Raw genomic sequence first — 23,748 nt, 5'->3', positions numbered from 1 at the left:
GACAACTCGATAATTGGCTCCTTAGGCATGACTTAGGAAAAATGTCCTGTCTAGGGGCAAAAGATCATGGAACGTACGGCACTGGAGGAAGATTAAACAGTTAAAACATAACCAGCTTTAGAGAAAGGTAAGAGCTTATGCAAACCCATCTGCCCCGCTGAACTCCTACAGAAGCAGATTACCAGATTACCCCAAACACAAGCCAGAACATTGATTTTTCTTGCATGATTATAATGCTTTCTATACCCAAAACACGACATCTTTACAGAGCCCCCTCCAGAAGTGGGATTTGTCATGCAAGACAATGGGGGAAGGAGACAGGCCACTACTTGCAATGAACAACCTCCGGCATGTTTTAGTTCGGGCTGATTGTTTCCTAAGCAGTTTTTCTATTGGATGTGGTCCATGCAGAGACTGGAGACAAATGGCTTAACTGAATCATCAAAGAGTTTAGTGAAGTGGAAGAGCAGCGGCCATTCGTTTCCCACAGGACAGGGAGCTCAAGTATGGAACACACGCATAATGACAGGAAGCCTGCAAGTGCATAGGACGAGTCTGTCTTCTATTACTGCATGCAAGCTCTGCCTTTAAAAGCAGAAGGCATCCCTAACTGTTAACTTTCAGCATCTTAATAACTAAGTCATAGGGGATATTACCTTAAAGTTAACATCGCATAGGCAACGGCTGTTATTGGTTTCCCCCCGGGCTAAGCAGCTCACTCTAGTTTCCAGCACCAACACGCGTGACCCTTGCAAGCATGCTGTTATCACGGTCTTACTTCCCCACAGAAACAAGTTCTGGAAAGCCGTTGCAGCCTGCAGGATGACCACTCTGTAGTTTGGTTTGGTTTGGTTTTGTTTTTAACTAGAGAAAGCCGTAATTCCTTGCCCTAATAATCCAGTTTGCGAGTTCAGAACCAAAGCCTAGCACAGCGAAGCTGCGAAACCTCTTCGATGCTGTTAGGAGACACATTGAGGCCAAGTTACCGTCAGAGGTCCTTCTCTACGCGCGCACACGACACGGTGGGGGTGGAATGCGAGGCGAGACCGGACAACACCAGCAACCCAGTACGCCCGCGGCAGCCGGAGGGGTGGGGGTGCGGCTCAGAACAAGCTTAGGGGATGGTGCAGTAGAGAGCGCCACAACCCAGAGAGGCCCCGTCCGTCCCCCGTCCCTGCACCCAGCCGCAGCAGCACCCTGCCGCGCGCCCGGGCACCACGCGCCGGGTCCTCGGCTCAGATGCCCGCAAGCGCGGGAGGAGGGGGAGAGGGGGGAAAGGGAAGAGGAACCGCGCACAGAGCAAGGGTGCGGCTACCTCCTCGTCCTCGGCGCTGACGGCACCAGAGAAACGCCTTACCGATAATCTTTCCGAAGACAGTAGTGGTGCCACCAGGGCCAGAGACCAGCGCCCCCACACTCTCGCCAGCCAAGGACAACGCCCGTGTCCGCCCCGACCACTTCCTCCACTAAGCCGGGCCCTCCGCGGCGCCCATTGGGCCGACGGATCGTGGCCCGCGTCTCGATTTGCTGTCTCGCCTGTCGTTTTCGCTTTTCCCCGCCCCCTTGGCGGGTCCGCCCTCGTCGACCTGGTGCCCGCGGGGCGCGGAGGGATCTGCCCCGTGTAGTGCTGCGACCCCGAGGGCGGGCTACGAGGTCGCAGAAGAGGCTGTAGTAGCTACAAGTACTGTTTCTTGTTTTTTGTTACCGCATCGAGTCCACCCCAAAGGTGCCCGTGCCTTTTTGCTGCTGCTCCCTCCAGTCCAACGACTGCTTTGGCCAGGGCAGGCCTGCCTTTAACTTCTCAGGACATTTTGAAAAAACAACCGAAGTTGCTCTACATTGTTTGCTGAAAGCCCCACTTCCATTGCAGACATTTCTAAGCTGCACGTCTCCTGGAAGCAAATAAAATGCAAAGCGTGCGTTCGGCACTGCTGGCTTGAGGGCTCAGGAGAGTAGGATTTGCGTTAAGCTGGATAGGAGGCTTTTAGAAAAGTAGGCAGTGCCCTCAAAGCTGCCCAAGGGTGGTCTGTGGTGCCCTGCACCCCTGGGGACAGTGAGCACCTTGAATGGTCCACACAACTGTCTTGTAACATATATGAACCCTGCTTTCCTCTATAACAGGCTAAGGATATCCTTGGCCGCCTTTGAGGCAAGAGCACATTGTCCTATTTTGCAAAGCTGCTTTCCAGCCAATCGGCCTCCAGCATGTACTGGTGCATGGGGTTGTGCCTCCCCAGGTGCAGGACTTGTGTATCCACAGGTTCCTCGGGTGGTCTCAAAAGAGACCATCGTTTCCTATGATGGAAGGGACTTTGTTCCCCAAGTCCCTGCCTTGAGGTTCAGGGTCTCAAGAGGTCTGGTAACCGTGCCAGTGAAAACAGAGGAAAATGAATCGCCAAGTACCACAGCCTTCTCCATGTTGCTGGCCACTAGACCTCCTGGCTTTTTTATCAGCGGGGGGACGGGCACGTGGGTTGCATACGCTTTCTTTAGTCTTATTTTCTGACCAACGCACCCATGGAAGCCCATCGTATGATTCTTTACATCCCCTGCCAAATTCAGCTGCAGCTTTGCCTTAGTTTTTCTGATGCCATCCCTACAGACCTGGGCGGCATCTTTAGATTCTTCCCAGAATACGTGTCCCTGCTTCCACTACCTATGCATTTCCACTTTGTGCTTCAGCTCGAGCAGAAGAGAAGGCCGTTAGCCACGCTCATCTCCTGCCTAACTTGCCTGATTTCTTACGTCGACCTCATCCTCTTAATCAGGTGGCCTATAGTAGATACCAACCACAAGGTTTCCTTTGTTAGCTTGTGTGGGATGATGACCATGGAGCCAGGAAAGCGTTAAAGCCTAAACCGTGTACCCTCCACGTTATCTTTACTGATGGACATCCACATAGCTGAGGTCAAAAAAGGACAATATGGCCGAAGGAAGAGTTCATGGGCAGCTAGGATAGCCCTCTTTTGGCTCTGATGAACGGCATGAAATGGAAAGAAGTCTTAAGAGCGGAACTTTGAAGGACACCAAGGCCAAAAATGTAACCTTTGCCTGATTAAGGGTCATTTAAGTATTAAAACGCACACTCGTGCATATGCTAATAAGCTTACTGAAGTACATGTGACCACATAGATGATCTATCACTCAGCTCTCCGCTTAGATCACGCTATATGTAATGTAAGGAGGAGAAGATTGGGCTGTATATAAGGAGGCTAGAAATTTCAGCTAGGTAGCAGGAATTCCCAAAAGATGTCGGGGACAGTTGCCAGTCTCTTCTCTTCTCTTCTCCTCCTCCCAAGTGGGGCCGCCCTCTTGGGAAGCTTCTGCATGCCATTGCTATTATTAGTATTGCATGGGTTAGCACAATGTTATTAGAGGTCTATCACAGCTAGTGCATTTCTCAATGGCAGTTCCAAATCTCCATTTCTGTAACTTCAGAAAACCACTCTGTTCCTGAATCTGTGCTCGCAAAGGTTCTTAGAGAACGCAACCAGACTTACAGTGCTGAATTGGTTGTAATCGGAAATTAAGCCTAACCTCACCCAGTCCCTCTGATCTCTCAGGACCAGCTGGAACGCAAGGGGCTTTATTTTCTGCACTCTTTCTTACTCCTAACGCAACAGCTTGGCCTCTAATTTTCACCCATAAGCTCTCAACCTGTTCATCACTGTCTTTCAAAGACAGCTCTGTACAGGAAATCCCTCTCATTTTTGGTTTACATAGAGGGCCACCTCCGCCCCTCCTTCCTTCTGACCAGTTTATAGCCATTGATTGCAGAGCTCCAGTCATTTGAGTTGTCCCAGCACATTTCTACTATGGTGATTACATTGTTAGCTTTCCGGCTGCACAGTGGTTTCCAGCTCCTCTTTCTCATGCATACTGCGTGCATTGGTACAGAGGCACTTCCGCTGGGCTGTTGACTGCGTCACTTTTTTGGACAAGGATCAAGCCCCAATTCCTTTGCAGCATTTCTCAAGTATTCCCCTCTTGTTTCCCAACACATCACCAGCCCCTGGCTCTTCTCTGTTGCTCAAAACTCCATCGTCTTTCCCCGCCGAGTCACCTTTAAAGCCCTCCTTGTAAGTCTAACCGGCTTACTGGCAAAGACCATCTTGCCCCGCTTGGTCGCGTGAATCCCATCAGCTCCCAACAGACCTGGCTTCTTAAAGGTAGATCCATGATCATAGAAGCCAAAACCTTGAGTATGGCACCAGCTACGCAGCCCGGCATTCAGCTGTTCAGTCTGTCTCCTCCTTCCTGGACCCCTTCCTCAGACCGGACACCAATAGAGGCGACCATCACCTGTGCTCCCCATCCTTTTAGCATCGCTCCTACAGACATAATAGACTCCTGGGGGGGTTCTAAGTTGCCTTATCTGACGCTACAGAGAAGAGTAGGAGAGGTGATAATCTGTAGGGTTCACCAGCCTCAGCAGCCTCTCAGTGCCACCATGAATGCGAGCTCCTGGTAGGCAGCAGAGCTCTCTAGAGAAATCGTCTGGGTGGGAAATGGGTGTCTCGGTGTTTCTCGGGAGGAAATCTCCAGTTACTAATACCTTTATGTGCTTCTCTGGTCGCACTGGTTCTAACGTGGGCAGGTGGTTAGGTCAGCTTTGCATGGTTGCCTTTGTCCTGGCTCCTGTCCATTACTCATGTGCTCTTCAGTCTCCAAACCAGGAGCATACTGTCTGTTATGTAGGGGCACTTCAGGAGATGGGGGAGGGTTCTTCCTTCTACCCTGAGCACAGAAATGCATCCAGTCTCCTTCATCTCAGGAGTCACTTGTGTCAGTCACCCCGAGGTTACATTCTGGCTTACCTTCCTTTTGTGCACTCTGAAGGCAGGCCGTCGCTCAGCCTGGGACAGCGTACAATACCTGGCATTGAACTCCTGTCCGTGTACCTGGATTCCCTGCTTCCTGTCAATCTCCTCCTTTAAAACTTACTCGTCCAAGGAGATCTTTCTGCTGGGCACACTTGCAGCTATGACATCCACCGCTGCCTTCGGGTTCTAAGGGGGACTTCCAGGGACTGGACCTCTTGCCCTGCCCTTTGTTCATTGACCCTGTCCATCACTCCCGCACAGGGCTGCTGATTAGTCTCTGCCTCTCCCTCCTCGCACCCTCACTGTGGCAGCAGCTCTCTGGCCACAGAGAGCAACACATAACTTTCCCAGGCCTTTCTGAGGAAGGCTGTGAGAAGATCAGAGAAAAGAATGAGGAACAATTCTTATCTTCACTTGCTGCACCTGTTGTTGTGAACATGTGGAATGTGTTATGGAGATTTGTTTACCAAAGGGTGGTTTCTTAATTAGCCAATGGTGATGGTGTTTGGATTGGAGGACCAATTAGGTCCAGGTGTATCGTAACTGTCTATAAAAGCAACGGGTTTCCTAATAATTATATATATATAAAATAAAGAGATTGATCAGCCTTCTGTGAATCATGGAGTCAATGCTAATTATTACCAGTTCGGGGACGCCCTGCCGCGACACCTCGCTTTTAGTTTAAAGCCCTCCAAATGAGGTCAGCTGTCCTACTGGCAAAAATACCTTTACTCCGCTTAGTGAGGTGGAGCTCCGCTCTCCCAAGCAGTTGCTGATCCAAAAACAGGGCCCCATGCTCATCGAACCCAGAACGCTGTTGCAAGCACCAGCTCCGCAGCCAATTCAGTGCCCTTATCCTACAACACCTGGACGGCATCAAAAGCATTGCTGGTGGGTTGACCTTGGCTGGATGCCAGGTGCCCACAGAGCCACTCTATCACTCCCCCTTCTCAGCTTGACACAGAGAGAAAATAAGATGGAAAACAACTCACAGGGTGAGATAAGGCAGTTTACTAAAGGAAAAGAGAAAGTTTTCGCACAAAAAAGCAAACAGGAAAACCAAATAATTATATCCTCTAGTTCCCATCAGCAAGCACTGTCCGACCACTTTCCAAGAAGCAGGGCTTCAGCACGCGTAAGGGTTGCTCCGAAAGGCAAACGTTGTAAATAACGAATGTGCCCCCTTCCCCCTCCTTAACTTAGCTTTTATTTCTGAGCTGAAGTCATATGGTACAGCATAGCCCTCTGGCCAGTTTGGGTCACCTGGTCTAGTGGTGTCTCCTCCCAGGATCTTGCCCACCCCCAGCCTACTGATGAGGGACAGAATGTTGGAGAGACAGCGCTGATGCTGTGCCAACACTGCCCAGCAGTACCCAAAACACTGGCGTGTTATCAACACCTTTCTAGTGACCAATGCAAAGCATGGCACTGATGGCTGCTATGCGGAAAACTAACTCCATCTCAGCCACACCCAATACAATCTCCACCCCTTACTTCACACCATTTGCATCATCGTACTCAGATGCCACAGAATTATAGATATATATATATATATATATCTGTCTTCTAATTATTCCGTTGTATTTATTTGTCATGACTGAAATCCCTTCTTACCAACGCTTACAACTTAAACTCCATGCTTAAACCATCTTTATGCCCAACACACGTATACATTTTCATTAACTACCGTCCCACTTCCTTTCAAAGATAGACATTAGTTTCCCATTCCATGGGTTTCCTCCACCCTTCCGGATGTTTAAAAACAGGCCGTGACTTGGGCTCCATTCCATCAAGATGGGTGCTCGGGACAGAAGCGACACACACGATCGTTCGGCACCGACACCGGCCCTGCCTGGGCTATCGTCGCACTCTCCTCGCCGCTCGTAAAATTCACTCATCGTCGGTTCACGTCACTCCTGCTACTTTACTCCCTGCAACATACAATTTACACTCATTATTTTCCCCCCAAGGTTAAATCTCCTTGAGGCACACACCAGGTCTCCCCGTCCTTCTGCATTGCCCACCAAGTACACCCAGGTCCCTGAGCAAAGACAATCCCATTAATAGGTTTGCCTTTTCCCATGGGAGGAGAATTCCACACCGACCTCCTTAGCCACTTCCCTGTGTGTAGTACGGGGACCTTATCTCCTCCCACAGTATGTAGTGGTTTTGTTTGGGCAGGACCAGCGCGGTTAGCAGATCTTCTGGTGTTAACCAGCCAAGTGGCTTCTGCTACATTTGCCTCCCAATGCTTCCATGCCCGATTGCCCAACCCTCTTGACAGTCCATCATACCTCTCAATCTTTCCAGAGGCTTGTGGGTGATAAGGGATGTGATATATCCACATGTTTCTTTGCCCAAGAGTTTAGGAGGTTATTTCAAAAACAAGCCTCATTGATTCCATTCTTTCTGGGGTACCATGACACCACAAAATGTGTCCCTCAAGGCCTAAGATGGTGTTTCAAGCAATAGCATGGCTTAGAGGGTATTTTTCCAGCCAACCAGTAGTTGCCTCTACCATGATGAGTATGTAAGCTCTTGCCTTGGTGTGTCCATGGCAGTGGTCCAATATAGTCAATTTGCCAGGCCTCACCATCTTTAAAATCCAGCTTGGCCATCTATTCCAAGGAGATTGTACTCGTGTGGCTCACTTGATTGCAGCACACGTTTCACATTCATGGGTGACCTGTGTGATAGCCTCTGTGATCAGATCCACCCCTCGATCACAAGCTCATCTGTAGGTTGCATCTTTTCCTAGATGTCCTGATGTTTCATGGGCCCATCGGGCTGTAAATAGTTCACACTTCTGCTCCCAGTCTAAGTCTACCTGAGCTATTTCCATTTTGGCAGCCTTATCTAGCTGTTCATCCTTGCGACGTTCCTCAGTGGCATGGCATTTGGGCGCGTAAACATCTACGTGACATTCCTTCAGAGACATGATTTCTATCCGTGCAGTCATGTCCTGCCACAACGCAGCAGCCCAAATGGGTTTACCCTTGCATTGCCAATTGGTCTTCTTCCATTGCTGTAGCCACCCTCATAGGGCATTAGCCACCATCCAGGAGTCACTATAGAGACACAGTACAGGCCACTTCTCTTCTCCTTCAGCAACCTCAACGACTCGTTATGTGGGACTCCACACAGCAGCTTTCCACCTCTGATGGTTTCTACCACGAGGCAGGATCCATCAGTAAAGACAGCATGGCCTCTTTCATCTTCTGATAACTCATTATATGGTGCTGCTTCTTGAGCACAAGTGACTTTTCAAAGAAATTCTCCAAAACCTCTGCCTTTCTCCATGGATTCTCGGGCAATTGGGTTTCCCCAGTCAAACTCGTTGTGTGATCAGTGCTACCCACCCACTTACTCCAAGTAGCACTGTTTGCACAATGTGTCAAAGGGACACTTCCTTTCAACATCTAGTGTAGCACAGGAAATTGCAGTGCCAAGAAGAGATGGGCGTCCTTCCCAAAAACATTTGAGGATGCTCAAACCCTCTCATACACTGCTAATATTTCTTTTTCAGCTGGAGTGTAGTGGGCCTTCTGATCCTCAGTAACCCCAGCTCCAAAACCCTAATGGTCAACCTCGGGTTTCTCTTGATGTTCTTTGCCACAGGCTCCAAGTGAGACCATGCTACCCAGCTGCGGTGTAGAGTATATTTTGCAGGGTTGGTCCAGTCTGAACGGGCTCAAGAGCTACCGCCCAAGCTATTTCCTCTTTGATCTGCTCAAAGGCCTGTTGTTGCTCAAGGCCCCATTCAGAATGGTTCTTCTTCCGGGTCACTCGATACAGGGGCCTCACAAGCTGAGTATAACCTGGAATAGGCATTCTCCAAAACCCCGGGCGGCCTACGAAAGCCGGTGTTTCCATCTTCTTAGCTGGTGAAGACATAGTTGCTATCTTCTTAACCACATCCATAGGCACATGACGGCGGCCATCCTGCCATTTGACGCCCAAGAACTGGATGTCCCGTACAGGTCCCTTGACCTTGCTTTTCTTTATGGCAAACCCAGCTTCCAGAACTTTCTGAACTATTCTTTTTCCCTTCTCAAACACTTCTTCTGCCTCACTGCCCCCACACAATGATGTCGTGAACGCATTGCAGGCGTTCGGGGGCATCACCCATTTCCAGTACGCTTTGGATCAGTCCATGAGAGATGGTAGGGCTGTGTTTCCACCCCCGGGGCAGTCCAGTCGATTCCTGGTGTATTGAACACCTCACCACATGAAAGCAAACTGTGGTCTGCACTCTGCTGCCAAAGGAATTGAGAAAAATGCATTGACAATGCCAAGTGCAGCACAACACCTGGCTGCTTTTGACTCCAGTTCACATTGGAGCTCTAACATGTGCGGTACAGGAGCACTCAGTGGGGGCGTTACTTCATTCAGGCCACGATGGTCTACTGTTAACCTCCAACCTCCATCAGACTTTTGCACTGGCCACGTGGGACTACTAAAAAGGTGAGTGAGTCTTGCTGATCGCTCCTTGGCTCTCCTTATTCCCCTTTTCTTTGACACTTCTGGGGGGCAATTACTGTAGTCGTTGTTGTTTGGGTCCCTATCTCAGCCATAGTGTCCTCCAATGCACTTCGGGTCCCTGCCTCAGCCACACTCCTCTGACAGTACTGAACTGTGGCTCAACAGGCATAGGCCAGGCCCCTGTACAGGGCGAGAAGCTGCTGGGTTTCATCGGGGTAGGTAAGGCACCCTTCTATCAGGTGACGCGTCAGTTTGCCAGGGCTCATTGCCTGTTTAGGTGTAAAGTCCCAGGCAAGGGGAGGTGATAACCACTCTAGGAGCCTGCCCAAATCCTACCACACACACTGACATCCAGGGACCAGCCGCTTCAGGGCACATTTCAATATCTCCTCACCTACAGTTTGTTTTGTCTTACAGCAGGATGACACCAGATTCCACAAACCCCATAGTACGCCAACAGTATTAGTTAATAGTATTAAATAGTATTCAACAGCTTACATGAGGGGGAACAAGGAACACGGGAGCCTGCATTCTAAAACGATACACATCAATCCCAGATAGGGAGAGGGATTCCCGCATTGTCCCCAGAAAATAGCTCCTCCAGCACAACAAAGCCATCAGTGTCACAGCAAAGCACAGAGCCACTGTTTGTATTAACGTGTTCCCAAACTGAACAAAACAAAGAGATAAGCAGCGTACCTGACAAACTCCATGTCCCGCACAGGAACTTGCTACTCAGTAACTGCTATTACTATACCATGCAAGATATATAACTGCCATTGTCTCAGCTCACTTTAGGAACCAAAAAGGACTGGTGTGGGTTTATCTTGGCTAGACGCCAGGTGTTCAGCAAACAACTCTGTCGCTTCCCCTTCCCAGCTGGACGGGAGAGATGAAAAACAACTTGCAGATTGAGATAAGGCAGTTTACGAAAGCAAAAGTGAAAGTTTGTGCATGAACAAGGAGAGGGGAAAAAAAAGCACCTTATTGCCTAGTTTTGATCAGCAAGCACCGCCTAGCCACTTCCCGGGAAGCAGGGCTTCCGCACACGTAGCAGTTTCTCTGGAAGGTAAACACTGTAAATAAGAAATGCCCCCCTTTCCTCCTCCTTTGCCTAGCTTTTATTTCTGGGCTGATGTCATATGGTATGGAATATCCCTCTGGCCAGTTTGGGTCAGCTGACCTGGTTGTGTCTCCTCCCAGGATCTTGCCCACCCCCAGCCTACTGATGCTGGGGCAGAATGTTGGAGAGACAGCACTGATGCTGTGCCAACATTGCTCAGCAGTAGCCAAAACACTGGCGTTTCATCAACACCTTTCGAGCTACCAGTGCAAAGCACGGTGCGGGAAAATGACCGGTTACCCTGTGGACCGGTAACTGGGGATACAATTAGAGGAAACTTAGGAGTTATATTAGCATCCTCACAGGAGTTATAACAGTACGGGAATTATAGGGTAAATCACAGTTGCTGCTCCCTGGGTGGAATGCAGTTGGCATGACTTGGAACCTATTCCGTGATGATTCCCCACACACACGCACACAACACACCCGCTAAGAGGGATGGAATGGAGGGTGGAGCGGAGCGAAGGCCAGGCTCTGCAGAAATCCTTGCAGGGAAGGGAACTCGATGGTACTTTGCAGCTGATAAACAGCATACCACCTGTCAACCAAGGGAGACAGGGGAAGATGTCTTACTGCTGAGCCAGCAACTGTGGCGAAATCACTCTCCTTAGATGAACTTGCTTCATTAAAGCCTAATAATAATATTAACGCACACCTCCATCCCAAAGTTACCCACCTCCAAAGTGCAACCATCCCTCACTGGGCATGTGCTCTATATTCTTCTTGACTGTATCTTTAAAAGCAAAGCAAGAGAATTTTACACCAGTCAGTAACAAAGGTATGCATGACTAGAGTCACTCAAGCTCCACCTAAACACACAGAAATAGTATAAAAATAAGTCGAGAATGGGGAAAAGTTAGGGAAGGCTCCATCGTAGCTGCTGGGATCAGTTGATAAGCTGAACCTGTCTTCTCCCCCATAGAGATGCCTATTGGATAAGAATCATACTCTATGCATGCTGAACATTTTATTGGGGATTAGAGCTTGTCTGTATATTCCTTCAAATATATTTTTGCAGTCAGACACTATCACCAACAATCTTCGAACCTTAACCTGTCACAATTTATATTAATAAAGAGCGTTATTCCATAAACTGTTAGCGTGAATCCTTGGCGGACGCTACCAGTCGGCAGCAGCAGGTAACACAATGGGTAAAGGGGAAGACCTGCTGAGGGGTCTCCCTTACGCTGTTGGTGTGTTTCCCTAAGTCACTCAAACCCCCCTCTGATCCAGTAGGACTGCTCAGTGAAGGAGCCCCCCAATGGGATGCTGACAGACTGGTCGGGCACAACGGTCTCAACTTTCCTGAAACACAGACAAATTAACCACTAAAGACTGAGAAAATCTCCCCACACCAAGGGTCAAGGAAGCCTCCTCCCTTTTTCACGTGACACACGGCACTGTGAGAGCTGCTATGGGGAAATGAACTCCATCTTAGCAACACCCAAACCAGCATCTTTGGGGCCTGATTCTCAGCTGTCCTTTGCTGCTGAAATTGCAGTTATAGAAGACGGATTGGTACCTGCCCTTCACTCAAACCAACATTCAGCCCCTAATTAATTTTCCTGTTCCTAAAATCTCTAAGCCACCAACCCCCTTCTACAAGGAAGAATATGCCTTTTAGGCTTTATGAGGTCAGACCTTGGCTGGCTGCCAGGGGCTCAACCAGCTGTTCTCTCACCACCCCTCCTCAATAGGACAGGAGGAGAAAATAAGACGAAAAAGTTCCTTCAGGACATAGCCACCTGCCAGATCTAAGGGCAGCAGGGAAATACCTGCCCCAGACAGCGCTTTACCCTTTCTTAAATATGCTTACACAAGGGTGCCACCAGCTTTGCTGAGTTGCTCAGCTTTGGCTCTCAGGGAAGTCTGGTGCCTGGCTGGTGAAAACTAACTGTGTCTAGCGCAGAGCAGACCTTGGCCTCTTCTCACAGAGGCCATGCCTGCAGGCCACACTCTGTGTGCAGTTCTGGTCCCCAGAATTCAATTAAAAGAGGCGGACAGACTGGAGAGCGTCCCAAGGAGGGCCATGAAGATGCTCAAAGGGCTGGAGAACCTGCTTTTGCTGATACCTTTTCTGGCGATTCTTAAGGCGACCTAAAACTCCCATTTGCACCAATTGGCATAGTCGGAGGGATGGCAAGAGATATCACTGAATACTTTCAGAAGCAGGGAATAAGCCTAAGTCCTAAATACTCGGACACATGGGCGCAGCATGATCCAAAAGCTGTGGAGGAACATCTAAAAGCAGCTAGCGGCTGCATGAAGGCTAGCAACGACAAAGGAATTAGTTGCAAAATGTTAGGCACCTGCCTAGGCTCAGGGGGAACCTCCACACAGTATTCCAGTACTTCCAGGGAGCCACATGGAGAAGACAAGGGGCACAAGTTGCATCAGTCCCCATTGCTGGAGGTTTTCCAGATGCGATTGGACAGGGTGCTAAATAATCTCATCTAGGCTCCCTTTCCCACAAGAGGCTGCACCAGATGATCTTTCAAGGTCCCTTCACACCTGGGCTGGTCTAGGATACTACAATTCTCCAGTGGGGGTTGGGGAGTTTTAGCTGGGCGGGGTGGGCCCTTCCACTCAGGGGATCTGAGAACCGTCTGTGGCACGGTGCCGTGGGAGGTTGTGCGCTCTGACCCGGGACTTTGCTTCGCTGCAACTCAGCACTACGACTGAGTTCTGGCTACCTTCCCCACCTGTGCCCGCTGCTGATCAGAAGATTCCAGCCGTCCGCCGCCCGCACCTCGACCACTACTAGCACTGAGACCAGCTGCCACCCCCGTGAGTTTGCAGGAACCTTTTTGAAAGCGGAAGCACCCCCTTTCCCTCTCTCATCTCGGTGCCAGCCCAGGCCACCTGGGGAGGTTCCAAGCTCGCATCGGAGCGGCATCTGCCAGCTGCAAATCAGCTACTGCAGCTTTTGCCTTGCCTCTCCTTGCGATGTCCTTTTGGGTCTTTGAAATACCCACTCCTGAGGTAATCTATGCCGAGGATACACAGGGCCTCTGGACCAGTCACGATGGGGTGTTTGTGCCATTCCTTCCTGGTCAAGCTCACTTCAGCTTCCAGTCCAGTCAGCTGTTGGGATCCCCCTGTCACCCCAGAAATAGAGATGGATTCTGCCCCCACATTTCTCAATGGCATCAAAGTACATTGCGTGCCAGTGTCAACTAAAGCCTTACACTTTTGTGGGTCTGATGTGCCGGGCCATCGGATCAACACAGTCCAATAGACCCTCTCCTCTACCTGGCTAGAGGCAGGGCCCCTCTAGTTCTGGTCATGGTACTCATTGTTCCCTTCCTGTAAATACGACCTGGAGGTCCCTTCAAGAGGGCTGGACACGACATCATCACTCCTATGCTGCCGGGAGTATACCCTCGTGGAGTGTACACCCTCTCCTTAGCTGGGGGACGCCTGCTCCTAATAGCAGAGACTCTCGTCTGTCCTGGCGAGATGCGGAAGATTCCCTCCTTAAGCTCCTCTCTTGGTTTCTGGTAGCCCTCTTCAATTTTCCCTACCAGGCTCCAGACATGCCCAGCCAGTTTCGTTTCCACAGGCGAGACATGGGCCCGTAACGGGGCGGCGACAGGGTCTTCATAAATGCTGAGTTTACTAACCAATGCACCCACCTAATCTTCTCCCTCCCTCCATTGCAGCATCGCTAAGTAACAGGAATATACTTCTGACCCGAGCTGAGCAAATTTCAGCCACATTTGCAATGCGTATTGGACACCGTCTGGACTTTTCGGGAATCCCTTGTCCTCTGAAAAAATGATCTCCAGCACAGCTAATTCCCTCAGGCATCGGACACCGTGCTCCATCATGTTCCACTGTCCGCGCGACACGTGGAGGTCCTCCTTACAAAGCTGTCTTTCCCTCACACTTGAAAGCAGTCGTCGCCAGAGGCTCAGAGTTTCCTGTCTTTTCCCGATCCCCTGGTCAATAGCCACACCCCGGGACAGGGATCCCAGTTGCCTGGCTTCGCTACCATCTGGAATTGTATCATTAGCCATGGCATCCCCGATTCAGAGCAGCAAGGTCAATATGGACCCATTTGCCTCGCGTGTGAACTCTCTACGCAGCTCACGCACCTTGCCCGGGGATAGGGATCGAGTGACCTTTTCTGGCTCTGTCTCTTCTGCTGGATGTGAAGGTCCTGCCTCTTCCTCGTCATTCACTATGGGGATTTTCTTTTCTGAACAAGGGCGACTGCTACCAGCTTAGGCTGTCCTTCTGGTCCAGCGATGGCTTGCATGCATACGGTGCCTGTTGATTTGTTTCCTTTTCCCTCTGGCTCAGACGTGGTTTGCGTGGACATGGCTCCTGTTGATTTGTTTCTTTTCTCCTCCTCCTGAAAGTGTTGTACCATACCAAGCAGTGTCTGCTAAGCAATGGCCAGGGCCCAGCATGTTGCTGTGAGTTGTCCATCTCTGGAGCTGTCAGAGCCTTTTCCCTTCATATAACTTATTCTTTTAACAGGGCCCTTGCAATTGTTCAGAGGTGAACTTCCAGATCATTGGAAGAGAGAAGTCTTCCAAACACTGGGCCATCTCCTTCAACATCCCGTGCCACTCAGGATGATCTGCTCCCAGGGAAGTTCTCCAGACAAATTCCCCAGAAGCCTCTGTCCTGACTCTAAGATGAGCTTGCCAAGCCGCTCCCCATCTTTTACCAACAGTCCTGGCTCACTGGTGAGGTTCCAGATGACTGGAAGCTGGCCAATGTGACACCCATTCACAAAAAGGGTAGAAAGGAGGATCCTAGTAATTATAGACCAGCCAGCCTGACCTCAGTACCAGGTAAGATAATGGAGCAGTTTATATTAAGTGCCATCACGCAGCACTTACAGGATGGCCGGGGTATCAGACCCAGCCAGCAAGGGTTTAGGAGGGGTAGGTCGTGTTTGACCAACCTGGTCTCCTTTTAGGACCAAGTGACCCGCCTGGTGGATGCAGGAAAGGCTGTGGATGTTGTCTATTTGGACTTCAGCAAGGCCTTTGACACTGTCTCCCACAGCATACTCCTGGAAAAGCCAACAGCCCACGGCTTGGACAGGAGCACTCTTTGCTGGGTTAGGACCTGGCTGGATGGCCGGGCCCAGAGAGTGGTGGTGAACCGTGCTGCATCCAGCTGGCGACCGGTCACCAGTGGTGTCCCTCAGGGGTCTGTGCTGGGACCTGTTTTGTTCAATATCTTCACTGATTACATGGATGAGAGTATTGAAACCTTCATTAGTAAGTTTGCAGATGGCACCAAGTTGGGAGCATGTGTTGATCTGTTGGAAGGAAGAAGGGCTCTGCAGAGAGACCTAGAACGGTTGGATGGATGGGCAGAGTCCAATGGGATGCAGTTTAATAAATCCAAGCGCCGAGTCCGGCATTTTGGCCGCAATAACCCCCTGCAACGTTACAGGCTGGGGACGGTGTGGCTGGACAGTGCCCAGGCGGAAAAGGACCTGGGGGTACTGGTCGACAACAGACTGAACATGAGTCAGCAGTGTGCCCTGGTGGCCAGGAAGGCCAACGGCATCCTGGCCTGTATCAGGAACAGTGTGGCCAGCAGGAGCAGGGAGGTCATTCTTCCCCTGTACTCGGCACTGGTGAGGCTGCACCTTGAATACTGTGTCCAGTTCTGGGCCCCTCGGTTTAGGAAGGACGTTGAGACGCTTGAGCGCGTCCAGAGAAGAGCGACAAGGCTGGTGAGGGGCTTGGAACACAAGCCCTATGAGGAACGACTGAGGGACCTGGGGTTGTTTAGCCGGGAGAAAAGAAGACTCAGAGGTGACCTTATGGCTCTCTACAACTTCCTGAAAGGTGGTTGTAGTCAGGTGGGGGTCGGTCTCTTTCTCCAGGCAACAAATGTCATGAACGAGAGGACACAGTCTCAAGCTGCGACAGGGGAAATATCGGTTGGATATTTGGAAGAAGCTTTTCACAGAAAGAGTGATACAATATTGGAATGGCCTGCCTGGGGAGGTGGTGGAGTCACCATCCCCGGATGTGTTCAATAAAAGACTGGATATGGCACTTGGTGCCGTGGTTTAGTTAAGGCGTTTGGGGCATGGGTTGGACTTGATGATCTTGAAGGTCTCTTCCAACCTAGTGATTCTGTGATTCTGTAAGCATGGTGTAGACAGTGCAAGCCGAATAGAGAAAACTTAGCAGAACTAACAAGAAGATCATGCTGTCCTTAACATCTAGAGGGAACTCAACATTCTCAAAAACTGTTGCAGCAGGCCTGAAGGGCTGGAAAAAAACATTCTCCCCTCCTCACCCCACAGGCTTGATGCCTTATAGTTTTCAAATCCTGTACTGCATTAGTGCATAACTCTGAACTCCATATAAAGTGTTAGCTAACTGTCTCCACATTTTAGTCAGACAAAACAATCCCTCTAGGTCTGAGATCCAAGGACACCCTACTGCCTCAGGCCCCGGAAAGTATAAACAAAAGTGAATTGGGGGAGGGGAGCAAACTGGGGGCATATGACTTCACTGCCTGAGGCTGTAATTGGAGGAATAACCCCTGACATGTAAATGGACCAAACTTATATCTGTCTGAAAAACGCGTGACCATCGTCCATCTTGGGTGTAGCCTCTGAGGCTTCTGACTGCCCAAGGTGTACCTTTTGAAGGCCTTTAATAAATACCTACGTTTATTCTCTTAACCCTGTCTAGCCTCTGTTCCAGGTAGCCACTCTAAGGCATCAGGCTGGGTGCCATTATTAATGAGGCCCCAGAGGTAGCAGCCCAGACTAGGAAAGGCAAACAAGACTGAATACACATTCCAAATGAAACTCGTTGCCTCTGCTGTTATCATGCCATAAACGCAGTAAATCAGCAAAGCTGTTTTGATTCCTCTCCTGATCGTAAAGAGAGCATCATGATGGGCAAATACCTCCCCCTATGCAGAAATATGTACAGGGCACAACATGCACGTGAATACACCGAGAAACACGACGATCAGGAAAATTGCTATACCCCAATACACAAATGCTTTAGAACAAAACTGCAATTCCGACCTCTCTCGAGCCGCACGTTGGGCGCCAAAAGATGTGCCGGTTTAAAAGTAAACCGGCAGGAGAAATGAATCCCATTCAACTACCTCCAGAGAGATTACAGGTCGGAGTTACAATTTACTAGAGATTACAAAAAATACAATGATACAGAGAAAACTGGTTTTAACCCACAAAGTCGGAGTATAAATTGGCACACTCTTTGTAAGGTGAGGGGCACAGTACTGTTGAAATTCTGGTCTTCCTCCGGATCCATCAAATGGTGGTGCACCAAGTCCCCAAACCCAAAGATTATATATATATATGCTCCGGTTCAGGTGAGAATGCTCAGTACCTCCACCAGGACAGGGAGTTTCACAGTGGAGGAATGTAATACTGTGAGTCATGGGATATTCTGGGAGTCTTTGATGGTCTAAGTCCTTGCAGCTGCCTATTATCCTAGTGCCATGGAGTCCATTATGGCCCGTTAGCAAAGATGACACCACCCCTCCCCCACCACGGGGTGGGTGGGAATGTGCTGGTGCTTCCCCAGAGGAGAGTTATCAGGACTGAGTCATTTGCGTGAAGAAAAAAAACACTACCTTGCCTCTGAAGGTTTGCCTCTTCTCCCTTATCTCATTTAACACCCATCTTGTAGCCTGAGGTGTTGGGTGTACAGGAGGCAGCTACGGCAAGTGATCCATCATCAGCAGTTCATCAGGAATGACACAGAGGCTGGTACAATACAGTTTGCTTACATGCACATAGTGCTAAACTGGCACCCTACTCCTGTTACCAGGACACCCAGGTCCAACAGGTGGTGGATGCTTCCAACACAGTGCACCATGGTGAAACCACCCTTGGAAAGCATGCGTGTAGCCTCACACGCAGCATCTTCTACAGTTTTAGCAGAAGCCTACACGGCCTTTCTGTACGTTGGCGTACCACTGCCAAAGAGCTAAGACTTTGCTTCCTACAAGACCCAGAGAGACTGCTAAGCGCTTCCAGCTTCACACAAACAGGCCAATCACTATCTATCTATCTATCTATCTATCTCTGAAATGCTGTTATCTGGCTGAAACATTCCACATACTTGCAATTCCAGGGAGACACCTTCTGAACTTGCAGAACTACTTCCCCTCAGTAAGATGCGCAAGACGGAGGTGATATCCCCATGACAAATCTTTATTGTGCAACTGCTGCTCAAAGCTTTTATTACCTTCCACAGACACAAGGCAAAAAAAAAAACAAAACATTACACATCAAAAGCCGCTAGATTGATGGGCAACAGACGAAATCCATTCAGTGGTGATTTGTACGCGTGCAGCAACTCCTGCGGTGCCAAAATCTTAGCCAGGTGGCCAGCCCACCTGATGGCCACCCAGAACGGGTAGATGTATGCGACAGACAGACTGCCCACCCTCGGGCCCTTCATCCACAACCATCCGGAATCCATTGGTCAGGCCCAGGTGAGCAACACACATCTCGCCAACAACCATTACATGCCCAAGAAGCTGGAGAAGGAAGTACAAACCCATAAATAAGTAAAATAAACAGAAAAAGGAACACATAAAGAGGGCAGAGGGCAGGAAGGGAAGGAACGAGAGCAGAGAACCACCCAGAGAAAGCAGCTAGCCAATTCCTAGCAATTCAACCATTGCATGCCAAATTAACGGCACTCCGACCGCCGGCAACTGAAGCGTTCCAAGCAAAGTTACCAAGACCAATTATGCACGCCATAGGGGCAAAAGAGAGCTAGGCAATTTTTCCCAAGCTAAACAGCAAAGGACTACAAAACAGCCACACGAGCTGACTTTGTCTCCGGGTTAAAGCCCCCGTTGTCTCTTCAGGAAACATAACCAATCCTGGTGGAAAATAAACTTTAGGCTGCCTTTTGCGTGGGTTTACAAAGTCTTTGAACGTGGCTTTCATAGCTAAAAGCAAAACGCCCAGCACCGCTCCACCAGCTTTGCCCTTCCTTGCCCCTGGCCTGCCAAAAACCCCAAGTGCTCTTCTGCATGTTAGAAGTTCTACTACTCTTACTCTAAACCACGACAATAGGCACCACACTGCGCTCCAAAACAACACTGCATTTTGCACCAGAACTACATACCCAGGGACCAGCACTGCTTGATAGCACTGCTTTTAGTCAAAAAGCTCAACTCCATTACAAGCTAGAGGCAAAAACATGATAGCGCCAGAAAACCCAAAGTAGCCTACTGTGCCCTATCAAGGGGGAAAGGGGGCAATGGGAAAGAGTCTAGTAAACGAGGAACTATCTACAGGTACAGTTTAGCATACAGAAAGCTCCCACCGTACTTACAGATTCACCAGAACCTCCTGCTTCAGACAACTCGATAATTGGCTCCTTAGGCATGACTTAGGAAAAATGTCCTGTCTAGGGGCAAAAGATCATGGAACGTACGGCACTGGAGGAAGATTAAACAGTTAAAACATAACCAGCTTTAGAGAAAGGTAAGAGCTTATGCAAACCCATCTGCCCCGCTGAACTCCTACAGAAGCAGATTACCAGATTACCCCAAACACAAGCCAGAACATTGATTTTTCTTGCATGATTATAATGCTTTCTATACCCAAAACACGACATCTTTACAGAGCCCCCTCCAGAAGTGGGATTTGTCATGCAAGACAATGGGGGAAGGAGACAGACCACTACTTGCAATGAACAACCTCCGGCATGTTTTAGTTCGGGCTGATTGTTTCCTAAGCAGTTTTTCTATTGGATGTGGTCCATGCAGAGACTGGAGACAAATGGCTTAACTGAATCATCAAAGAGTTTAGTGAAGTGGAAGAGCAGCGGCCATTCGTTTCCCACAGGACAGGGAGCTCAAGTATGGAACACACGCATAATGACAGGAAGCCTGCAAGTGCATAGGACGAGTCTGTCTTCTATTACTGCATGCAAGCTCTGCCTTTAAAAGCAGAAGGCATCCCTAACTGTTAACTTTCAGCATCTTAATAACTAAGTCATAGGGGATATTACCTTAAAGTTAACATCGCATAGGCAACGGCTGTTATTGGTTTCCCCCCGGGCTAAGCAGCTCACTCTAGTTTCCAGCACCAACACGCGTGACCCTTGCAAGCATGCTGTTATCACGGTCTTACTTCCCCACAGAAACAAGTTCTGGAAAGCCGTTGCAGCCTGCAGGATGACCACTCTGTAGTTTGGTTTGGTTTGGTTTTGTTTTTAACTAGAGAAAGCCGTAATTCCTTGCCCTAATAATCCAGTTTGCGGGTTCAGAACCAAAGCCTAGCACAGCGAAGCTGCGAAACCTCTTCGATGCTGTTAGGAGACACATTGAGGCCAAGTTACCGTCAGAGGTCCTTCTCTACGCGCGCACACGACACGGTGGGGGTGGAATATGCGAGGCGAGACCGGACAACACCAGCAACCCAGTACGCCCGCGGCAGCCGGAGGGGTGGGGGTGCGGCTCAGAACAAGCTTAGGGGATGGTGCAGTAGAGAGCGCCACAACCCAGAGAGGCCCCGTCCGTCCCCCGTCCCTGCACCCAGCCGCAGCAGCACCCTGCCGCGCGCCCGGGCACCGCGCGCCGGGTCCTCGGCTCAGATGCCCGCAAGCGCGGGAGGAGGGGGAGAGGGGGGAAAGGGAAGAGGAACCGCGCACAGAGCAAGGGTGCGGCTACCTCCTCGTCCTCGGCGCTGACGGCACCAGAGAAACGCCTTACCGATAATCTTTCCGAAGACAGTAGTGGCGCCACCAGGGCCAGAGACCAGCGCCCCCACACTCTCGCCAGTCAAGGACAACGCCCGTGTCCGCCCCGACCACTTCCTCCACTAAGCCGGGCCCTCCGCGGCGCCCATTGGGCCGACGGATCGTGGCCCGCGTCTCGATTTGCTGTCTCGCCTGTCGTTTTCGCTTTTCCCCGCCCCCGTGGCGGGTCCGCCCTCGTCGACCTGGTGCCCGCGGGGCGCGGAGGGATCTGCCCCGTGTAGTGCTGCGACCCCGAGGGCGGGCTACGAGGTCGCAGAAGAGGCTGTAGTAGCTACAAGTACTGTTTCTTGTTTTTTGTTACCGCATCGAGTCCACCCCAAAGGTGCCCGTGCCTTTTTGCTGCTGCTCCCTCCAGTCCAACGACTGCTTTGGCCAGGGCAGGCCTGCCTTTAACTTCTCAGGACATTTTGAAAAAACAACCGAAGTTGCTCTACATTGTTTGCTGAAAGCCCCACTTCCATTGCAGACATTTCTAAGCTGCACGTCTCCTGGAAGCAAATAAAATGCAAAGCGTGCGTTCGGCACTGCTGGCTTGAGGGCTCAGGAGAGTAGGATTTGCGTTAAGCTGGATAGGAGGCTTTTAGAAAAGTAGGCAGTGCCCTCAAAGCTGCCCAAGGGTGGTCTGTGGTGCCCTGCACCCCTGGGGACAGTGAGCACCTTGAATGGTCCACACAACTGTCTTGTAACATATATGAACCCTGCTTTCCTCTATAACAGGCTAAGGATATCCTTGGCCGCCTTTGAGGCAAGAGCACATTGTCCTATTTTGCAAAGCTGCTTTCCAGCCAATCGGCCTCCAGCATGTACTGGTGCATGGGGTTGTGCCTCCCCAGGTGCAGGACTTGTGTATCCACAGGTTCCTCGGGTGGTCTCAAAAGAGACCATCGTTTCCTATGATGGAAGGGACTTTGTTCCCCAAGTCCCTGCCTTGAGGTTCAGGGTCTCAAGAGGTCTGGTAACCGTGCCAGTGAAAACAGAGGAAAATGAATCGCCAAGTACCACAGCCTTCTCCATGTTGCTGGCCACTAGACCTCCTGGCTTTTTTATCAGCGGGGGGACGGGCACGTGGGTTGCATACGCTTTCTTTAGTCTTATTTTCTGACCAACGCACCCATGGAAGCCCATCGTATGATTCTTTACATCCCCTGCCAAATTCAGCTGCAGCTTTGCCTTAGTTTTTCTGATGCCATCCCTACAGACCTGGGCGGCATCTTTAGATTCTTCCCAGAATACGTGTCCCTGCTTCCACTACCTATGCATTTCCACTTTGTGCTTCAGCTCGAGCAGAAGAGAAGGCCGTTAGCCACGCTCATCTCCTGCCTAACTTGCCTGATTTCTAATGTCGACCTCATCCTCTTAATCAGGTGGCCTATAGTAGATACCAACCACAAGGTTTCCTTTGTTAGCTTGTGTGGGATGATGACCATGGAGCCAGGAAAGCGTTAAAGCCTAAACCGTGTACCCTCCACGTTATCTTTACTGATGGACATCCACATAGCTGAGGTCAAAAAAGGACAATATGGCCGAAGGAAGAGTTCATGGGCAGCTAGGATAGCCCTCTTTTGGCTCTGATGAACGGCATGAAATGGAAAGAAGTCTTAAGAGCGGAACTTTGAAGGACACCAAGGCCAAAAATGTAACCTTTGCCTGATTAAGGGTCATTTAAGTATTAAAACGCACACTCGTGCATATGCTAATAAGCTTACTGAAGTACATGTGACCACATAGATGATCTATCACTCAGCTCTCCGCTTAGATCACGCTATATGTAATGTAAGGAGGAGAAGATTGGGCTGTATATAAGGAGGCTAGAAATTTCAGCTAGGTAGCAGGAATTCCCAAAAGATGTCGGGGACAGTTGCCAGTCTCTTCTCTTCTCTTCTCCTCCTCCCAAGTGGGGCCGCCCTCTTGGGAAGCTTCTGCATGCCATTGCTATTATTAGTATTGCATGGGTTAGCACAATGTTATTAGAGGTCTATCACAGCTAGTGCATTTCTCAATGGCAGTTCCAAATCTCCATTTCTGTAACTTCAGAAAACCACTCTGTTCCTGAATCTGTGCTCGCAAAGGTTCTTAGAGAACGCAACCAGACTTACAGTGCTGAATTGGTTGTAATCGGAAATTAAGCCTAACCTCACCCAGTCCCTCTGATCTCTCAGGACCAGCTGGAACGCAAGGGGCTTTATTTTCTGCACTCTTTCTTACTCCTAACGCAACAGCTTGGCCTCTAATTTTCACCCATAAGCTCTCAACCTGTTCATCACTGTCTTTCAAAGACAGCTCTGTACAGGAAATCCCTCTCATTTTTGGTTTACATAGAGGGCCACCTCCGCCCCTCCTTCCTTCTGACCAGTTTATAGCCATTGATTGCAGAGCTCCAGTCATTTGAGTTGTCCCAGCACATTTCTACTATGGTGATTACATTGTTAGCTTTCCGGCTGCACAGTGGTTTCCAGCTCCTCTTTCTCATGCATACTGCGTGCATTGGTACAGAGGCACTTCCGCTGGGCTGTTGACTGCGTCACTTTTTTGGACAAGGATCAAGCCCCAATTCCTTTGCAGCATTTCT

At 49.9% G+C, this 23,748-nt stretch overlaps 1 long non-coding RNA gene across 1 annotated transcript; it reads right to left on the bottom strand.

Moving 5' to 3' along the window:
- Positions 1 to 6,383: 6,383 nt before the first annotated feature.
- On the bottom strand, positions 6,384 to 21,217 carry LOC129133635 (uncharacterized). Its single transcript, XR_013185991.1, has 2 exons — positions 21,133 to 21,217; positions 6,384 to 6,754 (listed from the first exon to the last, which is right to left on the bottom strand). It is a non-coding gene; the product is annotated as an uncharacterized LOC129133635 (long non-coding RNA).
- Positions 21,218 to 23,748: the final 2,531 nt, after the last annotated feature.

This window comes from Agelaius phoeniceus, chromosome W (genome assembly GCF_051311805.1).
Source record: "Agelaius phoeniceus isolate bAgePho1 chromosome W, bAgePho1.hap1, whole genome shotgun sequence".
Lineage (NCBI taxonomy): Eukaryota > Metazoa > Chordata > Aves > Passeriformes > Icteridae > Agelaius > Agelaius phoeniceus.
Note: the sequence above shows the minus strand (reverse complement) of the source record. Positions and strands in the feature narration are given on the sequence as shown.